Consider the following 15,063-nt stretch of genomic DNA (forward strand, 5'->3'; position numbering starts at 1 on the left):
ACCTGGAAAACTGATACCTGATGGATCAAGGAATTTGCACTTGGTATTGTATTTTTGGGAGCCTATTTCAGGTTGTTTTGAGCATATGGACATCAACTGGCTAAAGTGTAAATGTGGAGAAAACCAAAAATGCCTGGGTGAAGAGAAAGTGATTCAGTCCTTAGAGACTGTATTCCCCTGCAGCCTCAAAAGGCTATATTCATTCTTTTTTAAAAATATAGAAGAATAAACACTTTTATTATATGAACTATGAATGATGATTTATTTGCCTTTCTGGGCTTTGATTTTCCTCGGATAGAACTCCAGCTCCTTGCCTTCTAGCACATAGCCATCTGCTCTGCCATCTTGGCCTGGTCTTGAGGCAATACAGGCGAGAAGCTTGCCCTGCTGGAACTGCTCCTCCAGAAGACTGCTGGTTTTGGTGTTCTTTTTCCTTACATCATATTTCTTTTAGGTTTTCTTTGATCGTTTTTTTGTTTAATATTCTTCCTCCTCAGGAGTCAGCTTGGACCCTTTCTTGCGGTCCAGGGGCAGCGCATAGTGAGATTCATATCACTGTTGGTATGGTGTGCCATCAATAAGCACAATGCAGTTTTTCACCAGGAGCTTGGTGTGGACCAGCTCGTTATTGGATGCATTGTAGACAACATCAATGATCCTTGTTTTGCGAGTATAACACTCAGAGCCCCAGGAAAAGTTTCCCACAGTGACAGTCAGAGCCTTTCCTCTTCGTCAACGGGAGACCGTACATGACAACTGTCACAGAAGTCCAGGGGCCCATCCAGGGCATCTATAAGTGTTGAACTCTTTGAGACCATCATCATGGTGGCCCCAGTTACACACACACACACACACACACACACACACACACACACACACACACACCTCAATGCCTGAGTCACCCGTGAAGCAGCAATGTCTGCCAGGTGTCTTATCTTTGCTGTCGGCCGGGGGTGGGGTGGGGGAGTGGGGGATGGGGTGGGGTGGGTGAGAGGGTAGGAGGGTGGGGGGATGGGGGGTGGAAGGGTGGGGAGGTGGGGGGGTGAGGGGTGTAACACCATCATGCTCCAAACTTGAATCTTTCAGTAGTTCCTCCTTACACTCCAAATCTCTGTCCAGGAAGGCCCCTGGGTCCAGCTCCCCATGGCTTGCAGCTAAGCCACTGGACTCCATTCCAGGGGCTTTGGTGGCTGCCCAGTCAGCGGGCACTGAGACTGTCCACAGCAGTATCCCATGTCACAGATGTAGCTCTGATTGTTGGTACCCACACAGGCTTCCTGATCCTGCTGGGGCTCAGCCCTGACTGACAGGGGGCTGGGCAGCGCCTGGAGGAGCAGGAGCACCATGCCACCCAGGAGACTTCTCCTCTCCATCCCCCTCCTGCTCCTGCTCCTGCTCCTCGGCCAGGGCACCACCACCCCTCCCTAGATTCATTCTTAAGGTGCCTCTGAGTCTTCTTTCCATGGATCAATATGAACTGACACTCCCGCACCATAACACTCATGAGTATTCCCAACGTTATTAGTAGTAGCTCTAGTCTGCATCTGTTCTTTGCCTCAAAAGCTCTGGAGCCAAGCCAGCAGCATGACAGACTGGAAGTGCCTGCCCTTATTCTGACAGTCTGCCTGGAGGCCCTGATTGGCTAGTGAGGCCTGAGTGACAGGAGAGCAGCTTCCTCCAAACACAACATAGTGGTTCCCAGCCATAGCTTCCACTGCTGGCACAGAGCTGCCCCAGACTTACAGAGATTGGCATTTCAGCAGAACTTTCACCCGGGCTGCAAAGTTGTCCCTGCGCTTTTTCCTTCTGGGCATAGGGTGTTCCGTCTCAAACCAAAGCCCAAGCTGAGGTGCCTAATTAACATATCAAAGCAGACACTGTCTGCCAGATTCTCCATGAATCCTGCAGTACCTACCTGTTGCAGGGTATGGCTGGGATGGATAGCCTGTCCACTACCCTGAACTTCTCCAGCCCAGGGGCTGGCCTATACTTCCCCCAACTTCCATTCCCTATATAATCCAATCATTTTGATAACCTGGTTTTTTTCCCATCTACCCTTTACCTTCCTGACCCCCTTGGTCTGCCTCTCCCCTCTCCCCTTCCTCCTCTTACCACATAGCTCAGACTCATGTCCACTCTGGACTCTCCCAGATGTCCCTGCCTCTCTCTACACTCTCCCTTATATCTACAATAAACTTTCTCCTCCTCCATGCCTGGGAGCAGTCATGTTGTTTCCTTTTTTTATTTCTGTTTTTCATTCATCTGGTGCCTAAGCCTGAGATCAGTCATGCCCTTCCTTTTTTATTTCTTCTTCCCCCCCCCCCATTCACAAGGTCTCTAGCGTACACAAAGCATTACTTCATGTGGAATGGAGTGATCTCCCTGCCTCATGGCTGAAATGATGCTAAACCCACCCAGGTCAAATATAAACCACCAGATTCATACATACCAGACATCAGCAATTTCAATGAGGCACACCTAGGATCGCTCACACCTCTCTCAGCTGCACCTTGCCATCCAAACACTAACACTTTCCAGCCTTCTGTGGTAGCAGTGGGCTATCATGCCACCATTTGGGAAGTGGAGGCAGGACATCAAAAGTTTAAGCCTGGTCTACAGAGTTCATTCCAGGACAACCAGGACTACACAAAGAAATTCTGTCTTGAAAACAAAACAAAACAAACCAAACGAACAAACAAAAAGCCAGTGAACCAGCAAACAAACAAAAAGTGTAAACCACTGTGGTCTATGACAATAAACACCAACAATTAGAGTCCCTGAAGGGGAAGTGACCAGATGATGATGCTGGATGAGCTGTCAAAAACGGAAAGTTTAGGATCAGCATGTCTTGCTTAAGCTGATGGCTTGTGTTAAACAAGTTCATTAAGATGCACAGCTCTGATACACTATTTGCAGGGGGAGAACGCCAGCAGAAAGATAATTTAGTAATGTTGGCAAGGAGAACAAAGGATAACTCAGGTGAGCTCATAGTGGCCATGAGACTGACAGCAACAATCTCTTAGGCTGAAGACCCTGGATCCCTTGACTCCTTCAAGATGGTGGATCAAACACCTGACCAGAACTTGCCAAGTCAGCCTTTGGGCAGGATACCAAAGTAGTGTTTCCTTGGTGCTTTCATCAAGGTACCTGAGAAAGCCTTCCATGGGCCTGGCCTCCAAAAGGAGCAACTTCAACCCCCACAAATAAAAACACATATTAAAATGGAGACAACAGGATTAATTAATAGAAAGACAGGGTTTAGAGATTGGAGATGATATCAACATAATAGGGAATAAGAAAATACAAATGACATACAAAGTTTGTTATTTATTTGGTTTTCTAGACAGGGTTTCTCTGTATAACAGTCCTGGCTGTCCTGGAACTTGGAACTTGCTCTGTAGACCAGGCTGGCCTCAAACTCACAGATCTCTGCCTGCCTCTGCCTCCTGGGTGCTGGGATTAAAGGCATGTGCCATAATTGATATACATTTAGCTCTGTTGCTTTTAAAAAGAAGGCATACTCAAATTGCTAATCTCTCACATGAATTTCAAGCAGAGAGTGGTGGAATCCCATTACATGGGAGGTTGGGGCAGGTGCATCTCAAGTTTAAGGTATGGCTACAGACTGAGTTGACAAAAATCTTGGGCAACTTACACACACCCTACCTCAAAATAACTTTTCGTTTAACCTTAGTGGACAGATGCTTGTCAGACATGGGAGGGGCTCTAGACTGAGTATCCAGTTTTATCTACTTCAGAAATAAAAATAGAGCAACTACACCAATATACTGAAATAGGTAGATTAGAAGGAACTGCTATGATAAGAACCAGCCAATTGCTTGAGTGAGCGAAGGCACTTGCAGCCACGTCTGGGGACCTGAGTCAACCCAGGAGAGAACTTACTCCTCCATATTGTCATCTGATCTTCATACACATGCTGTGGCTTGTGTGTTCACACATGTCTCAAATTGCACAAATTCAGAATTTTTAAAAAGGAAACCGAAAACAATAAGAAAAAAAAGCAGCAAAACTAAAATATCCAGCAAAACAGCTATCTATGTTGTAGTTCAACCTTCAAACAAAATAGAATTCCTTTATGACACTACCAGGATGGAAATAGGAAGCAGAACTTCCCCAAATCATCAATTTATCACTGCAGAGCTCCCTTAGGGTAAAATGGGACCAAATGAAGAGTTTTTCACAGAAATACTTATCTCCTAGTAATTTTCCTTTGAATTAAACAACCAACTCTACTCTGAGTTGGCAAAGAAAAGGAAAACAAAGAAAGACAGAAAGCAAAGAAATTCATAATAAGAATCATGAATACAGGGAGGGTCTGTCAAACCAATCCCTTAGCGGGATGTACCAAGGTCTGTCTCTGTGTGTGGACTTTGTCTCAGGCCTGCTCAGGCAGTGCTTACACAGTATCCAGACTGAAGACTGAGTCTGTTCTACTGCCATCCAATCATTACTGAGCACTTTTGTGACAGGAATAGTTTATTGTGGGCACATCTCACCTCTGAGAATATGGGATCTCAAGAGTGGGCCATTAACCATACATCTGGACAGCAACTCCCTGTAGCCGAATTTCTAAACAGTCTTATTAAATAAGGAACACCAAGCCAAATACAGGGGTGAAAGCCATAGAGATCAGGGAAATAGTGAGAGCCACCAGCTAACCTTAGCTTCCCAAGAGAGCTACTTCCTGTATACCCAGGCTTTTATTGCCTTGCTGTTCTGCCCTCTCATTGGCTCTTAGCCCAGCTACCTCACTTCCTTGTCACTGCCTGTCTGTACAGACCTCCAGATCTCTATGGTTGGTACTGGGATTAAAGGCATGTGTCTCTACATTTGGCTGTTCCCTAGTGTGTCTTGAACACATAGAGACTCTGCCAGCCATGTGATCGAATTAAGGACGTGTGCTACAACTGCCTGACTTTTGTTTATGGCTTGCTATTCCTCTGATCTCCAGGAAAACTTTATTTATTAACATACAAATAAAATATCACCACATTTCAGCACAAATAAAATGTCACCAGAACTCTCTCAGAGTCTAAGGTACTGGATGTTATGCATGAATCCTCCACACTGCTGTCATGTGCCAATGACACTTACGTATGGTACTGGGATCTCCATAAAGCTTCCAATCAGATGGCAACCACCTGTGGTCAACCTCCTGCTTTGGTGTAAGGGAGATATGGGACAGGTGCCTGACTTCTATTAATTCTGCATATTTATAGACTAAATCAACAGAAGCTAGGTGTGGTACACTATTGTACTCTGTGCTGAGAATAATGTGGAAGGAGGATCACTGTGAGATTTAGGCAAGCCTGGATTATACGTGAGACCCTGTCTCAAAAGAGCAAATATAAAGGCATGTGCAGCTTCTGACATCCCAGCTTTTTGGATCATTAGTGTCAGCTTTTGTCTTGGAGTCCACCTGGGATTATGGCACCCTGACCTTTGTCCCCAAGTCCACTGTCTACTTTTTGACACCCTGTCTGGAACCTGTGATGGTGCTGAAGCAGCAGCCAGCAGCAGTGGCAATGGCATGAAGAATCCCTGTCCAGCTGCTTTACTGCTGTGCTCCACTGCTCTGTGGAGGAATTTCATCCTGTGTCCTGCCTGCAGGCCTTCCACTGAGGGTTCTTTAAAGCCACACTAACACTTGACTGGCAGGTTCAGTCTGGCACACTATATGATTTCTGGCTCAGTAATCTAGTTTCCTAGGGCTACTCATTTATACTTGAATTTAGAAGCTAGCAGGGGGAGTCACATAAGTGGTTGGATATTCATAAACAGCCCCTGGATGGACTGGAGGTGCATGTGATATTTTGTCACAATTTATAAACAGTTGTTAAAAGACTGAAAGCAATAGGTAATGTATGGCTGTAGATGGAGTTCTTTTCCAAGATGACACTACTGGGTATACATTCCAGCACACCAAGCATCTGGAAATTTCAAAGCATAAGCTTATGTTTATTTATACCATCTTACTTGCAAACACGAAGATATCAATGATGACTGCAACTAAAAATTCTTTATTAAGAAATTTTTTATTCATTGTATATATCAACCACAGATCTCCCTCTCATCCCTCCTCCCACTCCCCCCAGTCTTCCCCCCAACCTAACCCATCCCCTCCTCCAAAAAGGTAAGGCCTCCCATGGGGAGTCAGCAAAGCCTAGTACATTATTCAGTTGAGGCAGGTCTCCCCACTGCCCCCCACCTCTGCATCAAGGCTGTGCAAGGTGTCCTAACCATAGGTAATGGGCTCCAAAAAGCCAGCTCAGGCACCAGGGATAGATCCTGATCCCACTGCCAGGGGACCCTTAAATAGACCAAGCTACACAACTGTCTTGTTTATGAAGAGGGCCTAGTCCAGTCCCATGTACGCTTTAGAGCTGTTGATCTAAAGTTCGTGAGTTCCTACTAGCTTGGTTTGGTTGTCTCTGTAGATTTCCCCATCATGATCTTGATACCCCTTGCTTGCAGAATCCCTCTCTTCTTTCTCTTTGACTGGACGGCTGGAGCTCAGCCTGGTGCTGGGCTGTGGATCTCTGCAACTTCTTCCATCAGTTACTAGATGAAGGCTCTATGATGACAGTTAGGGTATTCACCAATCTGATTGCTGGGGTAGGCCAGCTCAGGCACTCTCTCCACTATTGCTAGTAGTCTAAGCTGAGGTCATCCCTGTGGATTCCTGAGAACCTCCCTAGCACCAGGTTTCTCCCTATCTCCATGGTATCTCCCACTATCATGATATTTCTTTAATTTCTCTCCCACTCTGACCCTGTTCCAGCTCAACCATCCTGTTCCCTTATATTTTCATCCCCCCCATCCCTTACCCTCTGTTGCCCACCCTCACCCCCAGTTTACTCAGGAAATCTCATCTATTTCCCCTTCCCAGGGTGATCCATGCTTCTCTCTTTGGGTCCTCCTTGTTAGCTAGCTTCTCTGGAGCTGTGGGTTGTAGTCTGGTTATCCTTTGCTCTACATCTAGTATCTACTTAAGAGTGAGCATATACCATGTTTGTCCTTCTGAGTCTGGGTTACCTCACTCAGGATATTTTTTAGTTCCATCCATTTGCCTCAAAATTTCATGATGTCATTGTTTTTTACTGCTGAGTAGTACTCCATTGTGTATATGTACCACATTTTCTTTATCCGTTCTTTGGTTGAGGCGCATCTAGGTTGTTTCCAGGTTCTGGCTACTATGAACATAGTTGAACAAGTGTCCTTGTGGTATGATAGAGCATTTCTTGGATATATGCCCAAGAGTGGTATAATTTGGTCTTGAGGAAGATTGATTCTCAATTTTCTGAGAAATTGCCATACTGATTTGCAAATGGCTATACAAGTTTGCACTCCCACCAACAGTAGAGCAGTGTTGCCCTTACTCCACATCCTCTCCAACATAAGCTGCCACCATTGTTTTTGATCATAGCCATTCTGACAGGTGTAAGATGGTATCTCAGAGTCGTTTTGATTTGCATTTCCCTGATGGATAAAGCTATTGAGCAATTCCACAAATGTCTTTTGGCCATTTGAGATTCTGTTGAGAATTCTGTTTCAGTCTGTAGTCCATTTTTAATTGGATTGTTTTTTATTTTGTTGTCTAGTTTCTTGAGGTTTTTAAATATATTTTGAAGATCAACCCTCTGTCAGATGTGGGATTCATTTCCAAAGGAAGCAAAGGAAGAATGGGGATTTTACTGAGGGAGTCTGGACACATTCATGTGAGGTCTGACTATACCTAAAGTATGCCCTGTTAGCAGGTCTACTTCTAAACATGGCCACATTGTAAAAGCAAGAGACATTTAGTGGCAGTCTCAAAGTCATGCAGAAACAAATGTACAATATAAAAATCATGGACAGAAATGCTTCTGGGATAAAACCTTAGCTGAAAATCTAGTAAAGGATCCTAAGAAAGTAGACTGTTTAGGAGCCAATGATACCTATTAATAAAGATGTATGATCTAAAGATCTATGTATCAATGCCAGAATTATTATAAATACCAAAGACAGAGAGTACAAATAGAGAAAACTTAAAGGAAAAATCACCTCTCATCACTGTGAATGCCATTCTGAGATGAATGTCTCTGCTGACCTATTCTAACTTCAGAACAAAGGTGATTTGCCTATGAGCAGACTGGCTCATAGGAAGGCTACAGCAGCTTCCAGGCAGTATGAGAATGAGATCATGATAAACAGACTTGGATTCTGGATCACTTGGAATAGTGACACTATTATAGAGAATTTCATTCTTTTACTTAATTTAAATTTTATTTTTATTCATTTTCATTAAAATGTAATTACATAATTTCCCCCTTTGCTTTCCTCCCTCCATCCCCTCCTGTATTCCCTCCCTCAGACTCCTTCTCTGCCTCCCAAATTTCAAATTTATTGTTTCTTTTTCTTTATTTTGTCACATATGTATGAATAAGTATGCACAAGTATCAGTGCATGCTGCTAAGTCTGCTTTTGTTGTTTGTATATATATATGATTTTGTACTGCAAAACCAAGCAGGGAAGGGCTGGAGAAATGGCTCAGTAGTTAAGAGCACTGACTGTTCTCCCAGAAAACCTGGATTCAATTCCCAGCACTCACATGGTGGCTTACAACTGTCTGTAACTACAGTTCCAGGGGACCTGATACCCTTACACAGGCAAAAATACCAATGCAAAATAAATAAGTAATTAAAAAAGATAATAATAATTTAAAAAGAGAGAGAGATGAGCACAGACTGTCATACTGAAGAATAAGAAACAATTTTATAGCCCGGTGGCAGTTACGCATGCCTTTAATCCTAGTACTGGGGGGGGGGGGCAGAGCCAGGTGGATCTCTATGAGTTCGAGGCCAGTCTGGTCTACAGAGCAAGATCCAGGACAGGCACCAAAGCTACATAGAGGAAACCCTGTCTCAAAAGAACAAGAAAAAAACAAAAAAAGCAAAACAACAACAAAAAAACAAAAAACCGAAAAAACAAACAAACAAACAAACAAAAAATCCATGCTGGAGGCTAAATCTCATTCTGGCAGGAAGATTCCATTCTTTTTTTTTCAGAGTTGAGAGCCGAACCCAGGGCCTTGTGCTTGCTAGGCAAGTGCTCTACCACTGAGCTAAATCCCCAAACCTGAGGATTTCATTCTTTAATGACAAACAGGAGTCTGACCACCTAGTGACCTTGGCTACCTAGGACAGGAAACATTGTCAAGAATGGAAAGCCCTGGGCTGGAGTAATAGCTCAGCAGTTAAGCACACAGGCTGCTCTTCCAGAGGATTCAGGTTTGATGCCCAGGATAACATGGCAGCTATCAACTGTTGTGTAACTCCAGTTCCAGAGTATTTGACTCCCATTCAGGTCTTCCTGGCCACTGAGCATGAACATAGTACACAGACCTGTAAAGAGGCAAAAAAAAAAAAATCAATGCACATTGCACATGAAATAATTTTAAAAAGATAAAAAAGAAAGTTGAGACAACTCACACCGTAAATCTTCTTTTTTTCAATTGGGCATGATAGTCCACAGCTTTTTTTTAATTCATTTTACATACCAATCACAGATCTCCCTCTTATCCCTCCTCCTGCTCCCTCCCTCAACTCCCCCCCCCTCCCCTCCAACAAGGTAAGTTCTCCCATGAGGCGACAGCTAAGCCTGGTACATTCAGTTAAGGCAGGACCAAGCCCCTCCCCACTTTATTAAGGGTGACCAAGGTAATGGGATCCAGAAAGCCGGCTCGTGCACCAGGGATAGATCCTGATCATACTGCTAGAGGCTCCTCAAACAGACCCAACTACACAACTGTCTCCTGTATGCAGAGGGTCTAGTCTGGTCCCATGCAGATTCCACAGCTGTCAGTCTAAAGTTCGTGAGTTCCTTTGAGTTGGTTCAGTTGTCTCATGATCTAGATCACCCCCCCCCCCCATATAATCCCTCTTCCCTCTCTTCAACTGGGATAGTCCGGAGCTTTCATTCCAGCACTCCAGAGGCAAAGGAAGAAGTGTCTCTGTAAGTTCAAGACTACCCCAGTCTACATAGTGACATCCAGGATAGCCAGGGCTATGTAGAGAGACCATGTCCCAAAAAACAAACAAATAAAAAATGTATTTTTCTGCAAAATAATATGCCTTCTCTTTAGCAATCTGGATAGGAGCCCTACACAGGCGCCCTGTTAGATTAAACCTAAACAACTAGGATGCTGTGATACTGAATCACTGTCTACAGGCCTACATAGAGACCTCCTATTAAAGGAGGCCCCAGCTGGTGGGGGATCCTGCAGGTGTCAACAAGGGGCTGTGATCCTAGAAGAGATAAGAATGAAAACCGAGTTTAGATTGACTTTGTCAACCTGTATCAGACTTCCAGGAGTTTAATGTCAGATAGAGAGATCATTGTCAGCATATGTAAAACATAGTACAGTTTGGGAAAAGATTTCCAGGGAACAGTCACTTCAATCAGTCCAGTTACAGGTGCATCATAAAGCTTAGGCTCTGACCACATGGAAACTCTTTAATAAGATACATGTGACCATGAGGGTTGGTTCTATAGCTAAATGGCCTAGAATCTAATGGGGTCTCTGACCAAGATGATGTAGAGGTCAGCAGGCCATAGAGCACATGTGACATCTCCCCTAAAGATGATTAATGGTCTAGGGAGGGAAGAGTCTGGAATAATCATTCTGGGGAATCTGAGTGAGGTCTGCCTCTAGAGCAAAAGGTGGGTGAGGTCTGCCTCCACAGATAGCAGAAAGACCACCAGGTTGTTAACTGAATCCACTCTCTGCTTTCTGGATAGAATGAAGGTATTTATTTTATTTTATCTACTCCATTGAGGAAACACTACTGTATGATTAACATTCCTGGTTCTTTTCGTGCTGCTCTGTGAGTACAAGGCCCTGGTGCACTCTCCCACCAGATGTTCTGTGGAAAACTTTTCTCTACTGTCTGACCTCACTGCAGGTGTACTATGGCTTATATAATAGCACCACTTCTCCAATTTATTTCTCTTCTTATCTTAAAATTACATTAATTTGTTTGTGTATGTGGGTGTACATGTGCCTCTCAGTGCATATGCCTCAACACCAGGATAACTTGCAGGAGTTATTTTGTGGGTAAGAGTTGGGGGTGGTATATGCATGCTCACACCTGCACACATCACAGTGCACATGGAGTGATCAGGGGATAGCTCACAGGAACTGATTCTCTCCTTTAACATATGAGGCCAGGATAATCAAACTCATGTCATCAGGCTTGGTGGCAAGTGCCTGCCGAGCCACCCTGTGGGTTCTATGCCTGTTTTATCTGATTGGTGAATTTCCTCACTGTCCATGTCACTCCACAATTGCTGTCATTTCACATAGAAAATACTACTGTTTTCGTTATTACATTCTTTATTTTTTTACACACCTATATTGTCAAACACATGATTTTGAGAAAATTTTCAATGAATATAACACTATTTGGCAAAAAAAAAAAAAATTGAAGAGGATTAGCAAGATAGTTCATAGTAAAAATGCCCGAGCCAAGCCTGAAGACTTAGTTTCACTCAGTTCCTGTTGTCCACATGGGAAAAGGAGAGAATGGATTCCTAGAACTGTCCTCTGATCTCTGTGCTTACACTGTAGCATCTGCACTTAGACGAGAGACAGGCAGACACACATACACACACACACACACACACACACACACACACACACACACACACACACCAGGGAGAGAGAGAGAGAGAGAGAGAGAGAGAGAGAGAGAGAGAGAGAGAGAGAACTACAACTACATCCTCCCACCCTCCTACCATGAGAAGGAGCTTCCTGTCCATCTTCAGAGCAGATTATATTCCCATAACTCTCCTTACTATGCCATGTGAACACCCATGGACACAGCTTGACAGCCTAGTGAGAGGTTTAGAAGTATTTGCTGGTTTTACTAAAAGGAAGAACATGATGTTCAAAAGAGCACAGCACAGTTCATTCTGGTGATAAAGCATTACATAGGTCCACATAGTCAACAACAGCAGCCTTCTGTGACTTAGTTTCTACACCAAAGAATGTTATACACAGCCTTGTCTAAGAAACAGGTAATCACACTGCTGTAAGAATTAATTTGGACTTCCAAAATATAATGAACAAAAGAAAGGACAGCCTGAAACAATACTATATGAGCATAATTTACTACATTGAAGCTGGTATTCATAGGTGTATAATTGTAAAAATCAGGACAATCTGGATCCTGAAAGTTCAAAGCTTCAAAAGTTGAAAGAACTGAGTTGTACCCTGATGCCAGGAAGTTAGAAAAATAAAATAAAAATTATACATTTTAAGATTTAACTTTCTTCTTCCTTGTATTTATTTATTGGTTAACTTATTTATTTTTGAGATGAAGTCTCACTATGCAGGTCCAGCTGGCGTGGAATATGCTATGTAGGCCATGCTGGCCTTGTAGTTAGAAACATTTTCCTGCATCTACCTCCTGGGTGAGGGTCTCACATAATCCAATGTTTTTGGAATTAGAGCAGTGATGGCTATATAAGGTTGTGTCAATAGCAAGCCAAATAGTTTAAAGTGGTGAATTTCACTTGTGGGAATTGTATCTCAGTAAAGTAAAAACTCTATTATGAATTTCTGACTTTACTCTTTTACTTCATTAATACTCTGTTTATAGATACCAAGAAAAGAAGAAATTTAAGAGTCCAATTCCTGTGCCAACAAGATTGCCTTAAGTTGCTTTCAGTCAAACCTTATGACCTGAGTTCAACTCTTGTAATGCATAGGGCACCAATTCCTGCGCACTCTCCTCTGAACTCTACATGTTCACTCTTGCATGTAGAGCCATTTCCTTCAGTATGTGTGCACACATATATGTCCACCCAGAAGAAATAAATGTGAAAATATCAAGTTTTATCCTTGCGTTTGGTAAAGAAAATTCTCTTACTCCTGTCACCACTAATAGTCTTGACATGCGAACCCCACCACACCAGAAAGAAGCAAATTCTGAGCTCACTGTTTGGAAAGGCTGGACTCTTCCATTTTATCAACTTTTTTGCCTTTTTTTTTTTAAACAAAAGGTATCACAGTGTAGTCTAAAGTGGCCTGAATTTCCAATAGACCCCTGACTGGATTAGATCTCATGGAATCCTCTTCCCTCGTCATTCCAAGTGGTGAGATGGCAGGCATGAGCCAAAATATCTAATTTCCATCTTCCTTAAAAGCAACAGACTACTCCATGATGGGTAAGGTGACCTGCTGACGTCCCACGCAACCTAAGTCAGAAGCTCATTTATTAGTAAAAGGGGGACCTGTAGGGTCCTGGCCCCTGTTTTGGGTAACTGCTGCCTTGCTTGCTGACCTTGACCTTGATATCCTCCCTATGCTAATTCCCTCCCAGGTTCCACCCTCCGGAACGCTTAAAGAAAGTTCCTTGTATGTGTATCCTGCATAATGGGTGTTAACAGCTTAGATGCAAAATTGTAAAACATCTGTAGCGAACTTCTGCCCTCCCGGGTTCTCCCATTGTGTGTAAGCCTGTATTTAAGACCTCCTCTCTCCTTCAATAAACGGCATTCGGCATTAAAAAATAAATAAATAAAATAAAATTTTAAAAAAAAGCAACAGATTAATAACTTGAAAGGAAGGACCAATTATAGATTTTATCATTTATGTATTTCCTAAGAAGACTCCAGGATGAAAATGACAAATTTGTCATGAACCCCTTCTTGGCCAAGTAAGGTACATTAACTTTGTGTTAGCAAAAGAAGGATGTACCAGAAAGAGGCATCAAGACCCCAGCCAGGGTCTGAGACTGAGGCTTTGTGGTAGACTGCTGGCCTAGGATGCACAACTCCCTGGGTTCTGACAGGCCAGCCTGACTCCATCTTTATGATGGGAGTCTCTTCATTATAAGGACAGAACAAGTTCACTTCTGTTTGCTGCAACTTTCAAGTTAACCATGCTTTGACCTGTTTCTGGAATATGATGTTTCCCACCCTGTGGAGTTTAATTCACACCTTGAATGTACGCTGATAAGATAAGATGTTCTGCCAAATAACTTTGAAATCTTGAGCCAAGTTCCCAAGTAACCAAAATACTCCTGGAAATCCCCCAACCCCTAAAAACTTCTAGTCCTGCAGTTTTTGGGGGCTATATAAATCCTATTTACTCTTGTGTTTGGTAATACGTTCTCAAATCCTGCTTTAAGGAGATAGCCCTATCTAACAGAAAATAAAGCTTTCTTGATGAGACCAAAGAATTTTGGTAATAGTCTTTACTCTCTTTTGGTGGAATTGGCAGTTTTATCCTCAGCATGTCATAAACCAAGCATGGTGGTTGTAAGGATTTGGTCCTTATTTACGTCCTTTAATTACCTCATCAGCCTTCACTGGCTTCCCAGCCTAAAAAAGCGATTGAGCCCTCCATGGGGTCTCTCTGTCCCCTCTCCTTTCTGCTCCTTCCCCCCGCCGGTCCCCCTCTCTCCCTCTCCCCCCTTCTCTCTCTCTCTCTCACTCTCTCTCTCTCTCTCTCTCTCTCTCTCTCTCTCTCTCTCTTTCTCTCTCTCTCTGTGTCTTTCTCTGTCTCCCCTCCCCCCCAATAAAGCTCTAAAAAGGTAACCATGGCTATGATTCTTTTAATCAGCACGCTCCTCCGAGGGCATAGCCGCCGCAGGCGGTGACCAGCCACGAGGGGCAGTGCCGCCGTATAATCAACATTGGTGTCTTTCAGACTTGGATACACCCACCGAACACCGGGGACCTGCTGACTGCTGCTGCTTGCCGCCTCTTCCCCCATCCAGCGAGACCATGAGACCGAGAGCACGCGCGCGTCCCTCACTGCCTCCGCTGGACCCCCACACCGCTACCGCCATGATTCTTCACCACAGTAAGTCCACTGTTCTCGCGGCCGTAGTCTGAGCTATATTCTCTGCAACAGACACCCTGGGGGTTGTCCTCGAGTTGCACCAGCAACGGCACATTTTCGTTTCTGACGAGAAAGTGAATGATGTCTTGGTCTACTGGGTGGATCAACTGTGGTGCAGCTGCAGCCCTTCGCATCCCTTGATGAAGAGGATG

At 43.8% G+C, this 15,063-nt stretch overlaps 1 pseudogene; it reads right to left on the reverse strand.

Moving 5' to 3' along the window:
• Positions 1-261: 261 nt before the first annotated feature.
• LOC131900445 (small ribosomal subunit protein eS8-like) lies at positions 262-14,782 on the reverse strand (annotated as a pseudogene).
• Between the last annotated feature and the right edge of the window lie 281 nt (positions 14,783-15,063).

Source organism: Peromyscus eremicus, unplaced genomic scaffold (assembly GCF_949786415.1).
Source record: "Peromyscus eremicus unplaced genomic scaffold, PerEre_H2_v1 PerEre#2#chr22_unloc_1, whole genome shotgun sequence".
NCBI classification, from domain to species: Eukaryota; Metazoa; Chordata; class Mammalia; order Rodentia; family Cricetidae; genus Peromyscus; species Peromyscus eremicus.